We start from the raw sequence: 17653 nt of genomic DNA on the forward strand, positions 1-17653 counted from the left end.
CCCGAATTCATTCTGACCTTATCTCACAAAATCTATTATATCTCATGATTTACAATTCCATTGCTCACACCATTTATTTTATAAGAAACTAGACTCAATAAGCTTTAGTTTCATATTTTATTCATCCTCTAATTCAATTTCTACAATTTTGGTGATTTTCAAAGTTACACTACTGCTGCTGTCCAAAACTGCTTTAGTGCAAAATGTTGATTTCCATTTTGCCCCAAATTTCACAGTTTATACAATTCGGTCCTTTCTCAATTAACCCCTCAATTAATCTAATTTTCTCAATTAATACTTTACCTAGACATTATAAGCTGTTACACAACTATTGGAATTCAGAATTTCCACATATAACTCTATCTTCAAACTCTTTTACTATTAGGTCCCAAACATTCACTTTCTATTCAATTCTTTCAATAAAATCAGCATATGAACAATTTAAAGCTCTAATTTCATGATAAATCATCATATAGTTCCAGCACATATTCATATCAACTTTCAACTTCTTTCATAAAATCAAAAACTAGTGAATTTAACAAGTGGGCCTAGTTGTAAAAGTCATAAAAATACAAAAATTTCAAGAAATAGTCAAGAATTGAACTTACTTGTAATAAAAATATGAAGAACCAGCTTGAAGAAGCCTTTCCATGGTGTTTTAGCTGATGAGAATTCAGAAAAATGAAGAGAAATCTAGATAATTCCACTTTGGTCCTAACTTTATTAAGCAATTTTTGCAATATTCTAATTTTGCCCTTAATTCTCTTTACTTTCTGCTGATTTCATGCCCCTGCCGTCCAGCCCAAATAGGCCTTGGGTATATTTTCCTTTTAAGCCCTCTTCCTTTTATCATTTAAGCTATTTAATCATTTCCTATAATTTTGCATTTGTTACAATTTAGTCCTTTTGTTCAATTAATTATCGAACTTTAAAATTTCTTAACGAAACTTTAATAATAACTTTTAACACTCCATAAATATTTATAAAAATATTTATGGCTCGGTTTAAAATCCCCGAGGTCTTGATACCTCATTTCGATTCTAATTATTTTAATATTTATTTCTAGTGCACTATTCACTATTTCAAAAATTTTCCTAACTTCACATTTAACTTATACTCACTAAATTAATAATATTTTCTACCCATTTGTCGAATTTAGTGATCTCGAATCACCGTTCCGACACCTCTGAAAATTCAAGCCATTACATTTTTTTTCGTCGGATTTGTGGTCCCGAAACCACTGTTCCGACTAGGCCTAAAATCGGGCTATTACACCGGGAATGATATCGACATTTATTTACAGCCACTTATTGAGGAGTTAAAACAATTATGGGCTGGTGTTGAGACATACGATGTGCTGAGAAAGAAGAACTTTAATTTACGTGCGGCTTCGATGTGGACCATTAATGACTTTCCCGCTTATGCCAATTTATCCGGTTGGAGTACCAAGGGTCGTTACGTGTGTCCTTGTTGTGCTGCACAAACATGTTCGCAGTGGTTGTACAATGGGAAGAAGTTCTCTTACATGGGGCATCGTCGGTGGTTACCGGAAAATCATAGATTTAGATTTCAGAGTTCTGTATTTGACGGCACTAAAGAGTTCAGAGAAGCTCCTTCGCAGACCAGTGGCTCTGAAATCTTGTTCATGTTGGAAGATATGAATTTCATTTGTGGGAAGATGAACCAACCGCCAAACATGCAAAGAAACAGAAGATCAAATGATGAAGCTGATGATGACTCCGACGAAGAGGACGATCCTAATGAGGCGGACTTGTGGAAAAAAAGAAGTATTTTTTTTCAGTTGCCTTATTGGGAGCATCACCTTTTACGACACAATCTTGATGTTATGCACATTGAGACAAATGTCTGCGAGAATATTGTGGGTACAATTTTGAATGTCGACAGAAAATCAAAAGACAATCTTTAGAGTCGACTTGATTTAGTCCAAATGAGAATTCGGCCTGATCTTCATCCCAATCCACTTCTGAATGGGAAATATCGGTTGCCGCCTTCTATTTTCTCAATGTCCAAGATGGAGAAAGAACTGTTTTGCATGGTGCTGAAGGATATAAAGGTTCCAAATGCGTATGCATCAAATATATCTCGATGTGTTAGTGTTAAAGATCGAAGATTATATTCGCTGAAATCACATGACTATCACATCTTAATGCAAGATTTACTGCCAGTTGCTCTACGATGTTGTATGTCTAAGAAGGTGACGTCTTGTATAATTGAACTATCCAATATAATGAAAGCCATTTGTGGCAAAGTTTTGGATGTTCAAGAACTTCAGAAGGTACAAGATCGAGCCGTTTTGACTTTATGCAACGTGGAGAAAATCTTCCCACCTTCCTTCTTCACCATTATGGTTCACTTGATAATCCATCTCCCGCACAAAGCAATTCTTGGCGGACCCGTTTTCTATCGATGGATGTATCCCATAGAAATGTGTTAATTAAAATTTTTAAAATTTTCCTTCATTCACCTCTATGCCTTTAGTTACAACTTTTGATAATGTTGTATATTGTGTTTAGGTTCCTATCCAAATTAAAGTCTTACTGTCGCAACAAGCGATATCCAGAAGGATCGATTGCTGAAGGCTACTTGGCAGAGGAATGTATGACCTTCTGCTCAAGATATTTGGAAGATGTTGAAATAAGGTTGAACAGACCAAATAGGAATGCTGGACTCGCGGACCATAACTTAGTCGATACTTATTTGTTCCAAAGTTTTGGAGAACCAATCGGCAAAGTTGAAATTACAGAATTAGATCATTTATCGTGGGTACAAGCACATCGATATGTTCTGTTTCACCACAAATCATTGGAACCTTTACGGAAGTAAGTTCTACAAATTTGATAAATATTCATCAAACTAATAATTGTTTATCTTCTAACAAAGTGAACATTTTTTTAACACAGTGAGTACAAACAAATATTGAGATCTCGTTCGCGCTCCCGAAGAACACAACATCAAGATATCAATAAGTTGTTTACAGAATCTTTTTATGAATGGTTAAGCCCAACGGTATGCAGTTGGAGCTTCCGCTTACAAATAATAATGTTTTTTCATAACATTTTTAATTACTCAGTTTACTTTCCATTCCATAGGTTTGGAGTGGGAAGAACGTAGACGACGAAGTTAAACGGCTCTCCCAAGGTCCAAATCGAGTGGTTAAAAGATATAGTGCGTTCCTCATCAACGGATTCAGATTTCATACAAAATATCGCGAGGTTGAGGAGAACGCAAAATTGTGGAATAGTTGTTAATTCTGCAATTACAAGTTATGCTAGTGCTAAGGACAATAATCCTGTCGAGGAAAATGTGGAATATTTCGGACATCTTACTGACATAATTGAGTTGGATTACTACGGCAAATGAAAAGTTGTCTTATTTCGAGGTGATTGGGCCGATGTTAATACAGCTTGTGGAATCAAGCAAGATCAATTTGGTTTTACAATGGTGAACTTTGACCGATTGATTCACACAGGACAACAACTGATAGATGAGCCGTATGTATTCTCATATCAAGTTAAACAAGTTTTTTACTCAAAAGATCCAACTGATGAAGGTTGGTACGTTGTACTCCGTGACACCCCTAGAGACTTGTTTGACATGGGCAGTGGAAGTAGAGATAACATCGACGACAGATCAGAAAATTTGCCATTTTCAGAACAAAACTTAAACGATAATATCCCCAGTACTAGTGCACAATTTCAATGGGTTCGTCAGGATACGGATGAAGATATTTACGATTAATGATGTAGTAAGATTTTACGATTGTTTAATTATTGTAACTTACATTAGTATTAAATCTTGGTCTTATTATATATTTCAACTATTTTATATGTGTTGTTATTGTTGTAATTAGTTATTAAGTTTAATTACATTTTATGTGTATTGCAGATAAAATGCCTAGAAGAAAAATTATAAGGGAACGCATTGTTCAAAATGATCCAAACTCGATAGAAACAAATAGTACTGAACAACAGACAGCAATTGGATCTTCGAATGTTCCGATTACACCTGAGGATCCTACGGAAGTTCAAAGTAATTTTACATTTAATTTACATGCGTGTTGACTTATAATTGATTTATTTTTCAAATTCTTATATTATAGTATACCATTTGTAGCTGAAAATGGTGAGACGTGCAGAGGTTGATGACGTACACTACTTAGAGAGTTCTACGAGTTAGATCCAGTTGAGCATGTCAAGGTATGCAGAAACAGTTTTGGTCAGCCTGTTGGATCAGAAGCTCGACTTTTAGCAGGATACATGGGCATTTTAGCATGAAATGCGAATATGATGCCTATCAACTACGATTAGTGGCGTCAAATGCCCGATAGCAACAAAAACCAAGCCCTCGATAATATTAAGGTAACAAAATGTTAATGCCATCTGTAATGCTTGGGAAATAGTTTCATTTATATTTACTTTATTAACTTGTGTTTTTTGTAGGCGAAGTTTGCTTTAGAGGTCTCGGATACTTATGTAAAGAAGGCATTGGGAAAAAGATGGAGAGACAATAAAAGTACTTTGAAGAAAAATTATTATAAGACAAAAACAACCCTCGATGAGAAATTGCAAAATGTCCCGCCGGGTATGTTGAGGTACCAATGGGAAGATGCGGTTAGATTTTGACATTCTCAGAAAGGCAAGGTACGACGTACTTCCAAACTATTGTAATTATTTTGGTTTATAGTATTTACTATTTACGTACTAAAAATTTTATAACGTAGGATCGTGAACGAGTTGGAAAAAGTAGCCGGCAGCAACAAAAATTCACTCACACAGCCGGGTCGAAAAGTTTTGCATGTGTAGTGAGGCGAGGTATTTTAATTTTTAATATTCTCAAATATGTATAACTTTCTATTAAATAATATTTTTACTACTATATTGTAGGAACGGTCGTCCGGTCAAAAGTTGGACGCCTTCAACTTTTGAAATTACACATAAGAAGAAAGATGGATCTGCTATGACTCTTGAAGCTGGTGAAATTATGGTACGTTTACTTAATACGATTTGACTTGTTTTAGTTATTTATAATGTTTATTTTCTAATGGTTTAATTCATTGCTTGTAATGCGACTATTGTTATATTGCATTTGTTTCTTTTACTATATATTATGCTCCTAACTATATGATTTATTTATTAGGAAAACTAAAGGAAAAAAATTTGAGTACGGCGATTGCTTCTAGTGATAGTTTTGTTCATCTTGAAGATATTGATAACCGGATTATTACTGAAGTTTTGGGTCCTGAAAAGTATGGTCGGGTTCAATTTCAAGGATCTTTTATCAGCCCAACCCAATATTTTGGATCCAGCTCGCACCAATACATGGCTTCGGGGAGTCCATCTCAAGCTGAAGTTCAGAGGTTAAAAGACCAGATGGCTCAGATGTAAGTGACCACATTTGAAGTTCAAAGGGAATATGAAAAACTTCAGCAACAACTTAAAGCAAAGGCGGCAGCGAGGGAAGCAGAGGCTACAGCGAGAGAAGCAGAGGCCGCAGCGAGAGAAGTAGGGATAGAAGCAGAGGTTCAAAAGAAATATGAAGAACTACAACTAAGACTTCAAAAAGATGCGGCATCGAGAGAAGCAGAGCAGAGCAAAAAGTACGACGAACTTCAACAACAGCTTTAGATTATGATGAAGATGTTTCAGCAGTCGCTACTTCCGCCGTCATAGTATATTGCATAAATATTTTTATCATTTTAACTTTTAACGTTTTTGTAAAGAAAAGTATGAATTCACTTTTATTTATATCAATTAATATTATTTTAGTCATTTAATTTGAAATATTATATAAATTTATTGTTTTTGGTTAGTTTAGATCTGGTTGCTTTTGATTTGTTGTTGCAGGAGGGCTGAAAAAAACAGAAAATTTTATTTTAAAAAAATCCCAAAATTAGTGGCGTTTTTTAAAAAAGCGCCGCTAAAAGTCATATCAAATAGTGGCGTTTGTGAAATAAGCGCCGCTAAAGAACACTACTTTTAGCGGCGTTTTTGACCAAGCGCCGCTATAGAACATTACTTTTAGCGGCGTTTTCATCCAAAGCGCCGCTAAAGAACATGATCTTTAGCGGCGTTTTTTCCCAAGCGCCGCTATAGAACATTAATTTTAGCGGCATTTTTTCCTAAGCGCCGCTAAAGAACATGATCTTTAACGGCGTTTTTTTCTGTAAGCGCCGCAAAAGTTAGCGACGTTGTCGTTAGCGCATTTTTTGTGGCGCTTCTTAAAGCGCCGCAAATGCCTTTAGTGGCGTTAAAAAGCACCGCTAAAGGCCTAAAAAAACGCCGCTAAAAACCTGTTCTGGTGTAGTGAATCTAATACAAGTTCATATATATTTCTTTTAAATTTTGATGTTTGTAATTTATTGATTATCATTTATTCTCTTGTTTTTTGGTACTTAAGGATTAATTGTCAATGTTATGGTTTTTTTAATGTTGGTAATTATGTTTGCATGGTTTGAGATATGTGATTATGGAGGTTATGTACATTATATCATTTCGTTTATGTTGATAGATTACTCGAGTTCATTAGCATGCTTTTTAGGATTATAAGTTATCCTTTCGCGTTGTACATTATTATTCAATCGTTTTTTTTGTTCAAAAGATTACATCTAATATCGTTTAAACATCAAAATCGTTTTATTCAAAAAAAACTTTCAAAATAAAGCAAATACTCGACATTTGGAATCTTCGAAAATTGAGCCCTAACGTATTGGGTTCTAATTCTCTTCGTCGAATCTAAATAATCTAGAATATGCTTTAATCAAAACACATAAATAAAAGCTCATTCTCGGGAATTTGACGCGTTGTGTCCTAACGCATTAAATATAACGTATTGTTTTCTTGAGACGAGGATTTTTATAACAAATAAAAATAAAGGCAATATTCGATATTTAGGAATTTTGTGAAACCGAGCCCTAACTTACTGGGTCTTGATTTTCTCATTTAACCCAAATAATCGGATATCCTTCTAAAAAATGTATAGGTTTTAAAAGTTAAAAGATAAACTTAATTTTGAAGATTAAAAATGTTACGCCCTAACTCACTGGGTGTGACATTTTATTTCTTTGAAATAAGAGTGTTTCATTATTCAATTTATTCAAGTTAAAAGAATCATACTTTAAAATCTTTTCAAAATTTCGACACTAAGACATTAAACAATCAATTCGGTACCAATTTTGGGCGTCACGAGGGTGCTACCCTTCCTCGTGCGTAACCGACTCCCGAACCTGTTTTCTCAAAATTCGCAGAGCTAAAATTATTTTCAAGGTGATCTGATCACACCACAATAAAAGATCGGTCGCGACTCCCGTTTTCATTTTAAAAGTCGATCCCCGTTTTTCAAACAGAAAATGGTTTCGATAGCTTGGCAACTCCGCTGGGGAGACATTTAGAGAGTCAAGCCGTAAAATTGATTGTTTCTTGTCTTATTATCGAAAATTGAAAATTTGATTTGAAAATTACGATCCTCTCTTTGCATTTGTTTGTATAATTACTGTTTTATACCTTGGCATCATATTACATAAAGACTGTTAGTCTTTCCCTTTTAAGTGGGAGTGAGAAGCTACTCCTTCGTGAGGTTTGCACCTCCGTGCAGGATAGTGGGTCACTTTCGGAGTACATCCGTACCTATTTCTTCGTGAGATTTTCATCTCCGTGTAGCCATAGGGAAATGTATTCCCCAGAGCCGAACTTGGTCTGTATGAGCCTATAATGGGTGAAGATCGAGGAATCTGCTGGTTCGGGTACCTTATCTTTAGAACCAAACCTCATATAGTGGACTCTGGAACTTAACCTAGGTAGAGCCACTCCAAATCCCTAGTGGTCACCCGACTAGGTACTTTTGTTTTCCTTGCTTGTTTATGTTTTCTACTAACCCCTCTTGTCGTGTTTTGATTGAGATTGCATTGCATTTACATCTTAGGAAGGAGATATTGATTCAAGTTTGATTACTAACTTAGAAAGCTTGTCATGGAATACGGGTTCCTTGATAAAGTGGAAAATAATACGGTTGCCTGACTATATTCTGAGAAACACAAGAAGAGCGATTGAAGAGTTCGTGACCTTGCTTCGTGGCCTGAGGATTCAAGGCGATCGTCTGAGAGCCTTCGACGTTCCAAAGAAGCTGACGAGCCTTAGGAAGACGGGTAGATGGTGGATCGCGACCAAGATCAAGAAAAGGAGCTAGCAATGGCATCTATTGGTGAGATTACCTCAAACGTGTGGATGAAGAAAAAGATCGATATTGTCTCTTGGAATATAAGGGCGAACCCGTACATGCCTCTACTTTATGTAAAGGAATTTACTTTCTAGAAAAGTTTTCTAAATGTAATTGAATCATATTCAACTTCTCTTTAGGCATTCATTTCATGCATTTGCATTACATGCATTAAAATCCATTAAAAGAGTCTAATTGAATAAATTTATTTTAGCTAACCTGGAAAACCAACCAACCCAACACCCCTACGGTATCTAAGCAAAGGTTAGAGAAATGGAATAAAGGTTGGAAAAATTAAAGCGAATGCATACATAGATGCAGGAGCATTTGACTGAATTTCAACAGGAGATGAGAGATTAGATGCTAGAATTACGGAGAACCATGATGAGCCAGTTCAACCAGTTGCTAGCTGGAGAGTTAGAAAAAAGGAAAAACTCGGTGGTCCACTTTGGGGTTGATAATGAGGATCTTGCCCATTCCCTAGATTATACTCCGACAAGTGTCCAAGTCCAGCTAGATGGGCGTCCACAAGGGGCACTCTTTACTATCAGATCACAACAGTATCAGACTGGTACAGCAACACCCGTGGGTTGCTTGATAGACCCAAGGTCCAATTTAAGGAACAATTTTCCTGTTGCTCTCGATAACCCAGCTGAAACAAAGCAGGCGAGGGTGGAGTACCTAGGTACTACAAAGGCCTCGAGGAAGAAGGGGAATAAATTGGATAATGCAGACAGGTATAACAAGGGCCACTCAAAACCAATCACTGCAGGCCGACCAAAGACAGAAACCACCAGCCATTAGAGCCCTTTAAAGCAAGAATCTGGAATGAAATCAGATACTGAGAAGCTCCAGTTCATACCAATTTCGATGTCATATAGTGAGTTATATCGAAGCTTGTTTGATGCACGTGTGGTGTCCCCCTTCTACTTAAAGCCCATACAGCCCCCGTACCCCAAATGGTATGACGTGAACGCACAATGCGACTACCATGCGGGAATTATGAGGCATTCAATAAAGAATTGCATTGCCTTCAAGAAACTGGTTGAAAAACTCATTAACATGGGTGTTGTCAGATTTGATGACTCGTCTAATACAGAAAATCCACTACCCAATCATACTGATAACGGGGTAAACATGAGAGCAGGAAGGGGATTAGTTATCTCTAATTCAGGTGGAAGCTATGGAAAGACAAGAGACCATTGTGAGTTCCATCACGAGAAGGGGTACGAGACCCAAGAGAGTGTAAAATTCAAGGCCTTGGTTCAGAACATGATGGACGACAAGAAGATGAAGCTCTGTAAAGAAATTAAAAAGGAGAAAAACATACACACAATGTTGAGAGGTGTTCACACCAATGACATATATGAAGACACAAATGAAAAGGGACCTTGTTAGATATCTGCCCTTATAAATCTGGAATGTTCTAAGCAATAAGACTGTAGAAGAAAGCCCTGTAGTTTTTAGAACTTATTTAGAATAATGTTCAGAACATTTTTGTTGTTTTTAGCCTAAAAATAATAGAAATTCCTTTGTGAAATAGGCTCATGTCTGAATGTTGTTATTTTAATTAAATACATCTTTGCAATTATTACTGAGCCAATATTTTCATTCTTTACAAACAATTCCAGATTCTTTCATTCTTTTGAATTTTCTTTTAAATTGTTATTCATTCATTCATAACCATATGGTACAAATAAGTATTCATGAATTTATGCATTCTTTTGTATATTCTTCGGTACTTATTATGGGTCCCCAGATATCAAATACGTGAATGACTCTGCTACAGACCTTGATTTTCCTTTTGAGCGGGGCATGTGCTAAGAGGGATCTCATGACTTTGAAAATGACAAAGATTGTAGCTTATCTCCTGACTTGTTGAGGATGGTTGAACAGGAGGATAGACAGATCCTACCTCACAAGGAATCATCAGAAATTGTGAGCTTGGTGAAGATTAGAATTGACCTGACCGCAAAAATGAAGTGAGACCTCATTAAATTACCTCTAGAGTTTAAAGATATCTTTGTAGGATCATACCAGGATATGCCCGGGTTAAGTACTGATAATGAAATCTGCACAATAGCACGATGTTAAAATTTGTATGAACGATGTAATTCTTTGCCGGGGCAATGCCTTTCTTGTTAACTCAGTATAACTTTGCCTATTTGAAGTCGAGTTTTCACCTCTTCAAGTTTTGTTGGATTTTATCCTAATTGAAGAGGAGGATCCAAAGTTTTCTATCGAAGTTTCGCCCCAGAAGGCTCTATGAAAGAAATCTGCTATCAAAAGATCTCTTACGAGGTGAAAGTGGAAGATCTTATGTGTAAGACTTTATTGAGAAGCAATGGTTCTAATCAAAAGAGGTACCATGGACTTGCTTAATCCCATGAGTTTAGATCTTTTCAAAAAAAAATCAAAAATCAAAATCAAAATAAAAAATGAGAGAAAAAGAAAGAAGAAAAAAAAATCTAGATGAAAAAATCAAAATAAAAAATGACAAAAAAGAGTAAAGGAGAGGCCAAAGCGAAAACCCGCAAAGGGCGCTTTGTAACCAAATGTGGTTTTGAGTTGAAAATCCAAAAAAGGGTGACTCAAATTTTGAGCAAAATGATGCATGGACATCACCATCATCGAAGACTCCTAATGGGCATTACTTCATTTTAGAGATCATTAGAGGCTGCTTCATACGCTACTGTCATCACATGTTTATTCCAGAGAAGATGGTATTGGAAAATGTATTGAACTTGGATAATAGCACGATAGCTGAGGTCTGAAATCAATTCAGAAGCAGACACCACGACTCGTCACTAAATTACCTGAAGGTGAACATCGAAAATTGAAGAGAAATTACTGAGACTTACGAGGACTGGCATGAGAAATCACCATTTGCCCTCCTTGCTTGCCGAACATCCATCAAATTTTCTATCAGAGCAACGTTGTTCTCTTTGGGCTGCGGGATTGAGGTAGTTTTACCTATTGAAATCTCCTCTCTCTCTGGGTATTAGAGTGGAAAGGATCCAATCGCAATGTGATCAGTTGGACCTAGGAAAAGGGTTAAAAGTTATTCATCAAGGTCGGATGTAGCAGAAACAAATGATACGAGCCCACAATAAACAGGGTTATCTCAGCGAATTCCATGAGAGGGCTAGATATTGAAAAAGATCCTTCGAAAAGATTCTACAGGGAAATGAATGCTAAGCTGGGGATGTCCCTGCGTTGTAAAGAAGACTTTTTTTAGAGGAGCACTGATTCTAAGCGAGATTGCTAATCCTATAAACTCGGATCCAGTCAAAAAATACTTCATTTAAAGAAGAAGAAAGGACCAATTCAAAAAAAATGGAGAGGCTAAGGGGAAAACATGCAAGGGCCGCCTTAGGCCAAAGGGGATTTGAGTTGAAACCCCAAAAAGGGCGACTCAAATATTGATCGGAATGGGGCATGAGGTGATTTAAGCTGCTCAAATTTTGATTGGGGAATTTGATGATCTTGCTATACCTGAATTAATAGGAAATGGTATGCGACATCTTGGAGTATCGATAAAGCACTGTAGATCTCCTAAACACATGTCAAACTCAGAATGGTCTTAAGAAAGTTTGTACAGAGAAGTTCAAGCTGCGATATCTGGGGCACCCAATTTTCATACTATTCATATTGAATTTGTTGTTCTTGGAATATTTCATTCTTTTCCAAGATACACATTCCTAATCAATTTCTTTGTCATCCTTCTTTACTATTTTCGATAATTTGTTCTTTCGAGCTATGCTCATAACTAACTTTTTTTCTTATCCATTGTTATGACACTTTTTGCAAACATGTTGCATTGGAATAATGATTAATGGACTAATAAAACTTTCACAAAGGAAGTTTTGCATATTACTCTGAAAAGTTTCTCAATAATATAGGAGCCTGAAACAGGACTATTGTTTACAACGCACCAGGTAAAGGTTGGAAATTTGAGAATGAAGAATCTAAATTTGGACTTTCTCTTTGGATTTCGTTGTCAAATGCATTGGTTGAACAAAATGATAAGATGACGGGTTGATGACAAAGCTTAAATGAACAAGCAAGCAATGATCATCAGGCAATAGGAAGAGGTTACCTCGGAGAAGAGAGCATTCATCTGCGCATAAGTCTTTGGTACGACACCTTGGGAATGGTGTAAGGAACTAGAACGATTCGAATCCTGTATCCTTGAATTGTGATAAGGAAGGATTGAGGAAAGGCCACATATTTATACGCTTGGATTACAGTGGGAGAATGATGGTACAAATTTTGTGTCCCTGTGGATTTCACAGTAGGGGCAATCTGACTAAAGTGATTCTTTGAAGAAGCCGGTCAAGCGAGAAGACGTTGTAGCACGTCAGCGTTAAAGCCTTGATAAACCTCGAGTAATGCCAAACCTAAGCGTGATCATTCTCGAAAAAAATAAAATTCTGCATTAATGCAAACACCATTCACACATGTCTAGTTAGGAGCATTTGATTTATTCTGATCATGACATCCTAATCACTAGGCATAATTAAGTTCATAAACGAATTATACAGGTCATGTTCCCTAGAGAACAGGTCGGTGAAATCGCTAGCCTTATCTCCCTGAACAGTAGTGGAGTAGGTGGGAAACTGAAGATCTTGTCTCCCTAAGCAGTAGTGGAGTAGATCGAAGACGGCGAATCTTATCTTCAAGTGTAAGGAAGTAGATTTAAGCCACAAGTCCTATGTCCCTAACCAACAGTGGAATAGGTTGGAAATTGCAGATCTTGTCTCCTAAGCAAGATCGGAGCGATCAAGACTACGAGTCTTATCTTCAAGTGTAAGGAAGCAGATTTAAGCCACAAGTCATATGTCCCTGACCAGCAGTGGAATAGGTTAGAAATTGAAGATCTTGTCTCCCTAAGTAATATCGGAGCAGATCGAAGACGGCGAATCTTATCTTCAAGTGTAAGGAAGCAGATTTAAGCCACAAGTCCTATGTCCCTGACCAGCAGTGGAATAGGTTGGAAATTGCAGATCTTGGCTCCCTAAGCAGTAGTAGAGCAGATCGAAGACAGTGAATCTTATCTTCAAGTGTAAGGAAGCAGATTTAAGCCACGAGTCATTTCTCTCTAAGGTTGCAGTGGAGCAGACTAAGTAAGCAGGTCTTATCCCGACTGAAGTTGCAGTGGGACAGATCGAAGACGACGAATCTTATCTTCAAGCGTAAGGAAGCAGATTTCAGCCACAAATCCTATCTCTCTGAAGTTGCAGTGGAGCGGATTAAAACCACAAATCTTATCTCTTTGAAGTTGCAGTAGAGTGGATCGCATCGGGTTTTATCTTCCTGAGATTGCAGTGGAGCAGATTGAAGCCGATAATCCTATCTCCCAGAAGTTGTAGTGGAGCGGATTAAAGTAATAGATCCTATCTCCCTGAAGTTGCAGTGGAGGGATCAAAATGATGGATCTCATCCCTTTGAAGTTGCAGTAGAGTAAATCACATCAGAATTATCTTTAAAGTTGCAGCAGAACAAGTTGAAGCTACAAATCTTATCTCCCTAAAGTTGCAGTGGAGCAGACCAAGTATAACAAATTTTGTTCTTTGAAAAACAACAAGTTACAAATCCTATCACCCCGACGTTGCGGTGGAGTGGATCGAAGCACCCATACCTCTGAAGATGCAGTGGAATGAAATGGAGCCACTTGAAGAAGAAGAGCACCAAAGTCCAAGCACGACCGGGCAAAATTGGTCCTCTTTAGTCTTTACTCTATTCTCGTTACACGACAACGAGCAAAGAGGGGCAACTGTAATAGGCCCAATTTGCCCAGGCACAAAATCACAAATAAATAAAAATAAAAGTAAAAAAATGTCCAAAATTACAACCAAAATTTAACCTAGCCCACTAAACCTAAACAGACCCTAAACCCAGTTTTCTAGGCCCAAATTAGCCTAGCCCAAACCCGATTACAATAGAAGGGGAAACCCTAGCAGCAGCCTTCTACCCTTGCGCCACAACCAAACCAGATCCCCACGCGTGCTGCGCTTTCGCGCTGAGTCCACGCACGCCTTCTCCAGACCGTACCTGTACACAAAAAAAATAAGCAGGAACGAACGAAATAGCAGGAAAGAGATGGAATTTGATTTTTTTTCTTTTCTTTTCAATTCGGCTACATAAGGCCGATTCCAACATTGTAAAAAAGGCTCCTTTTTTGGACAGAGAGATAAGAAATAAAAAACAGAAGACTGGAGGGAGTTTTTTTTACTGTTTTCTTTCTTTTTTTTTTACTTCTTTGTTGCGAACACACACACGCACACTAAAATACAGAAAAAGGAAGAAAATAAAAACAAGTCAGATTTGAGAAGGTGATTTTGAGTTTTATTTTCCTCTCTTATTTTTTTAGTTCTTTGAGTTATTTTATTTACTGCCTAAGAAGAAGAAATGAAAGAAGAGTTAAAGGTTTTTACCTTTGTTGCGAATCCATACCCTCATCCTCTTCGTCGTGATCGGAGAAAGTGTAGGGGATCGGAGATCTTTTGCGCGGCTGGGGTTGAAGCGGCGCTGAGAGAGGGGGCGTTTATTTTTTATGTTTATTTTTTATTTTCGTTTTTGAAAAATGAAGATGTGGCTGCCAATTTAGGGTTTTACTTTTGACCCTTGCACGATGTACGAAACGACGCCTTTTGGAGCTTGATCAGTGGCTCAAAAACGGTGCCGTATTGGCCTTGTAACCCAGGTGTGTGACCCGACCCGGGGAAGATCCGCGTAATTTTATTAATTGGTCCATTTGCGCCACTAGTCCCTTGCTTTTATTGCGCGCTACAATCAAGTTCTTTTATTTCTTTTTTAATTTTAACCTCTTATTTCATTTTTGTTTCACTTTAGTCCTTTTCATAACGCAGCGTTTCGAGGTGTTGGGATTATTTCCCCTTTTGATCGCTCGTGTTATTCGCGTGCTTCATTTTAGTCCTTTCTTTTTTATTTATTTTAGATTTATTCCTAGATTTCTGTTTTAATTCCAAATTAGTCCATTGTTTTATTAATTAGTTTAATATTAATTTATTATTATTATTATTATTATTATTATTTGTTGTTGTTATTATCATTATTGTCATACTTAGTTGCATTTTGGGTTACTTATTTTCTTATATATATATCACTTTATTATGCAATCGTTATTTTTAAATTCTTTTATTTTATTATTATCATACATTATTATTTTAAGTTTGTGATGAATTATTTCGTTATTTAATCCAATACAATATATTTTAATAACTTCTATCTTATAATATATTTTAAAAAGCTACTTTTATATATTTCATATTCAAAGATTTATATGATAGTATCCTTATTTAATATTTTTATATTTTCATGTATACAATTTATATTAAATTATTTTTATTATATATATATCATTGATTTCATACTATTCTAGTTACTACCTTTAAATTTCCCTTTAGATTTATTTATATATACACATACTTTATTTTTGTAAACCTTAAAACTATTACTTATATAGAGTATGTTTTATTAACTCTATTTGGAATCTAATACAAGTTCATATATATTTCTTTTAAATTTCGATGTTCGTAATTTATTGATTATCATTTATTCTCCTGTTTTTGGTACTTAAAGATTAATTGTCAATGTTATGGTTTTTTAATGTTGGTAATTATGTTTGCATGGTTTGAGATATGTGATTATGGAGGTTATGTACACTATATCATTTCGTTTATGTTGATAGATTACTCGAGTTCATTAGCATGCTTTTTAGGATTATGAGTTATCCTTTCGCGTTGTACATTATTATTCAATCGTTTTTTTTTTTGTTCAAAAGATTACATCTAATATCGTTTAAACATCAAAATCGTTTTATTCAAAAAAAAACTTTCAAAATAAAGCAAATACTCGACATTTGGAATCTTAAAAAATTGAGCCCTAACGTATTGAGTTCCAATTCTCTTCGTCGAATCTAAATAATCGAGAATATGCTTTAATCAAAACACATAAATAAAAGCTCATTCTCGGGAATTTGACGCGTTGTGTCCTAACGCATTGAATATGACGTATTGTTTTCTTGAGACGAGGATTTTTATAACAAATAAAAATAAAGACAATATTCGATATTTAGGAATTTTGTGAAACCGAGCCCTAACTTACTGGGTCTTGATTTTCCCATTTAACCCAAATAATCGGATATCCTTCTCAAAATGCATAGGTTTTAAAAGTTAAAAGATAAACTTAATTTTGAAGATTAAAAATGTTGCGCCCTAACTCACTGGGTGTGACATTTTATTTATTTGAAATAAGAGTGTTTCATTATTCAATTTATTCAAGTTAAAAGAATCATACTTTAAAATCTTTTCAAAATTTCGACACTAAGACATTAAACAATCAATTCGGTACCAATTTTGGGCGTCATGAGGGTGCTAACCCTTCCTCGTGCTAACCGACTCCCGAACCTGTTTTCTCAAAATTCGCAGACCTAAAATTATTTTCAAGGTGATCCGATCACACCACAATAAAATATCGGTGGCGACTCCCATTTTCATTTTAAAAGTCGATCCCCGTTTTTCAAACAGAAAATGGTTTCGACATACTTGAAACCTGGTAAAGAGAGGGGCCAAAACTTGAAGTTCCTATTTTGAGAAGAGAGAGTGATTAAATAAATCATGTCAGACCAATCAAGCTTTTGGTGCTGAGAGACTACAAAGTTTTGCCCATATCCTTCAATTTCATTTTCTGCCTTGCCATATTTCTTTTTCTCTTCAATTGGCAGTTCAGAGAAAGCTGCTACTGCGGCTTTCATCTTCTTCAAGATCTCACCTTTCACCCCATGATTTATTATCTGTGTTTAAAATTACTTTCAGTTTGAATTGGAAACCCAAGTGGAAATAATATATATATGTAAATAGGGATATGAGATTTACTTGGAAAAAACCCCAGTCCTCGCAAGCAAGGTGTAGTTTATGGATTTCATCTTCATCACGTTTGGCTAGAAAAGAGAAATCTATGACAGGAATTTGAAGTGAATTAGCTGAATCCTGAGAAACGATAGGACCATCCTTATTATTTTCATGAACGTATCTTTCAGGAACTGATTGAGAATCGCTTCTCACAATCTCTTGGACGCTTGGCACTGGCAATTATTTACCCCAACCCAAATTTTCAACTCTCTCATCCATTTTTTTTATAGATTCTAAATATTGGGGTTCAGCTACTTTATGAACAAAATAATCAAACCTCAATCTTGTTCTGAGTTTCTCATGCTTGTTTTTAATTTCAACTTTTACTTGAATTTTAATTTTAATTTTTTGGGCAAAAAATTAAAAAAATCCAATTTTTTAAAAGATTTATCGAAATGGGCCCGGTAATAAATTAATTACCGAATTGGCCCAATTCCCCGAAAGCGCGTCCACGTCAGCGCGATGTCATGGGACGTGGCAGGAAA

The 17653-nt window shown here is 36.1% G+C and overlaps 1 pseudogene; it reads right to left on the bottom strand.

Moving 5' to 3' along the window:
* LOC105792065 (S-norcoclaurine synthase 1-like) overlaps positions 1 to 17387 on the bottom strand; it is a 28646-nt pseudogene extending 11259 nt beyond the window's left edge.
* Between the last annotated feature and the right edge of the window lie 266 nt (positions 17388 to 17653).

The sequence above is a fragment of the Gossypium raimondii genome, chromosome 8, assembly GCF_025698545.1.
Source record: "Gossypium raimondii isolate GPD5lz chromosome 8, ASM2569854v1, whole genome shotgun sequence".
Taxonomy (NCBI): domain Eukaryota; kingdom Viridiplantae; phylum Streptophyta; class Magnoliopsida; order Malvales; family Malvaceae; genus Gossypium; species Gossypium raimondii.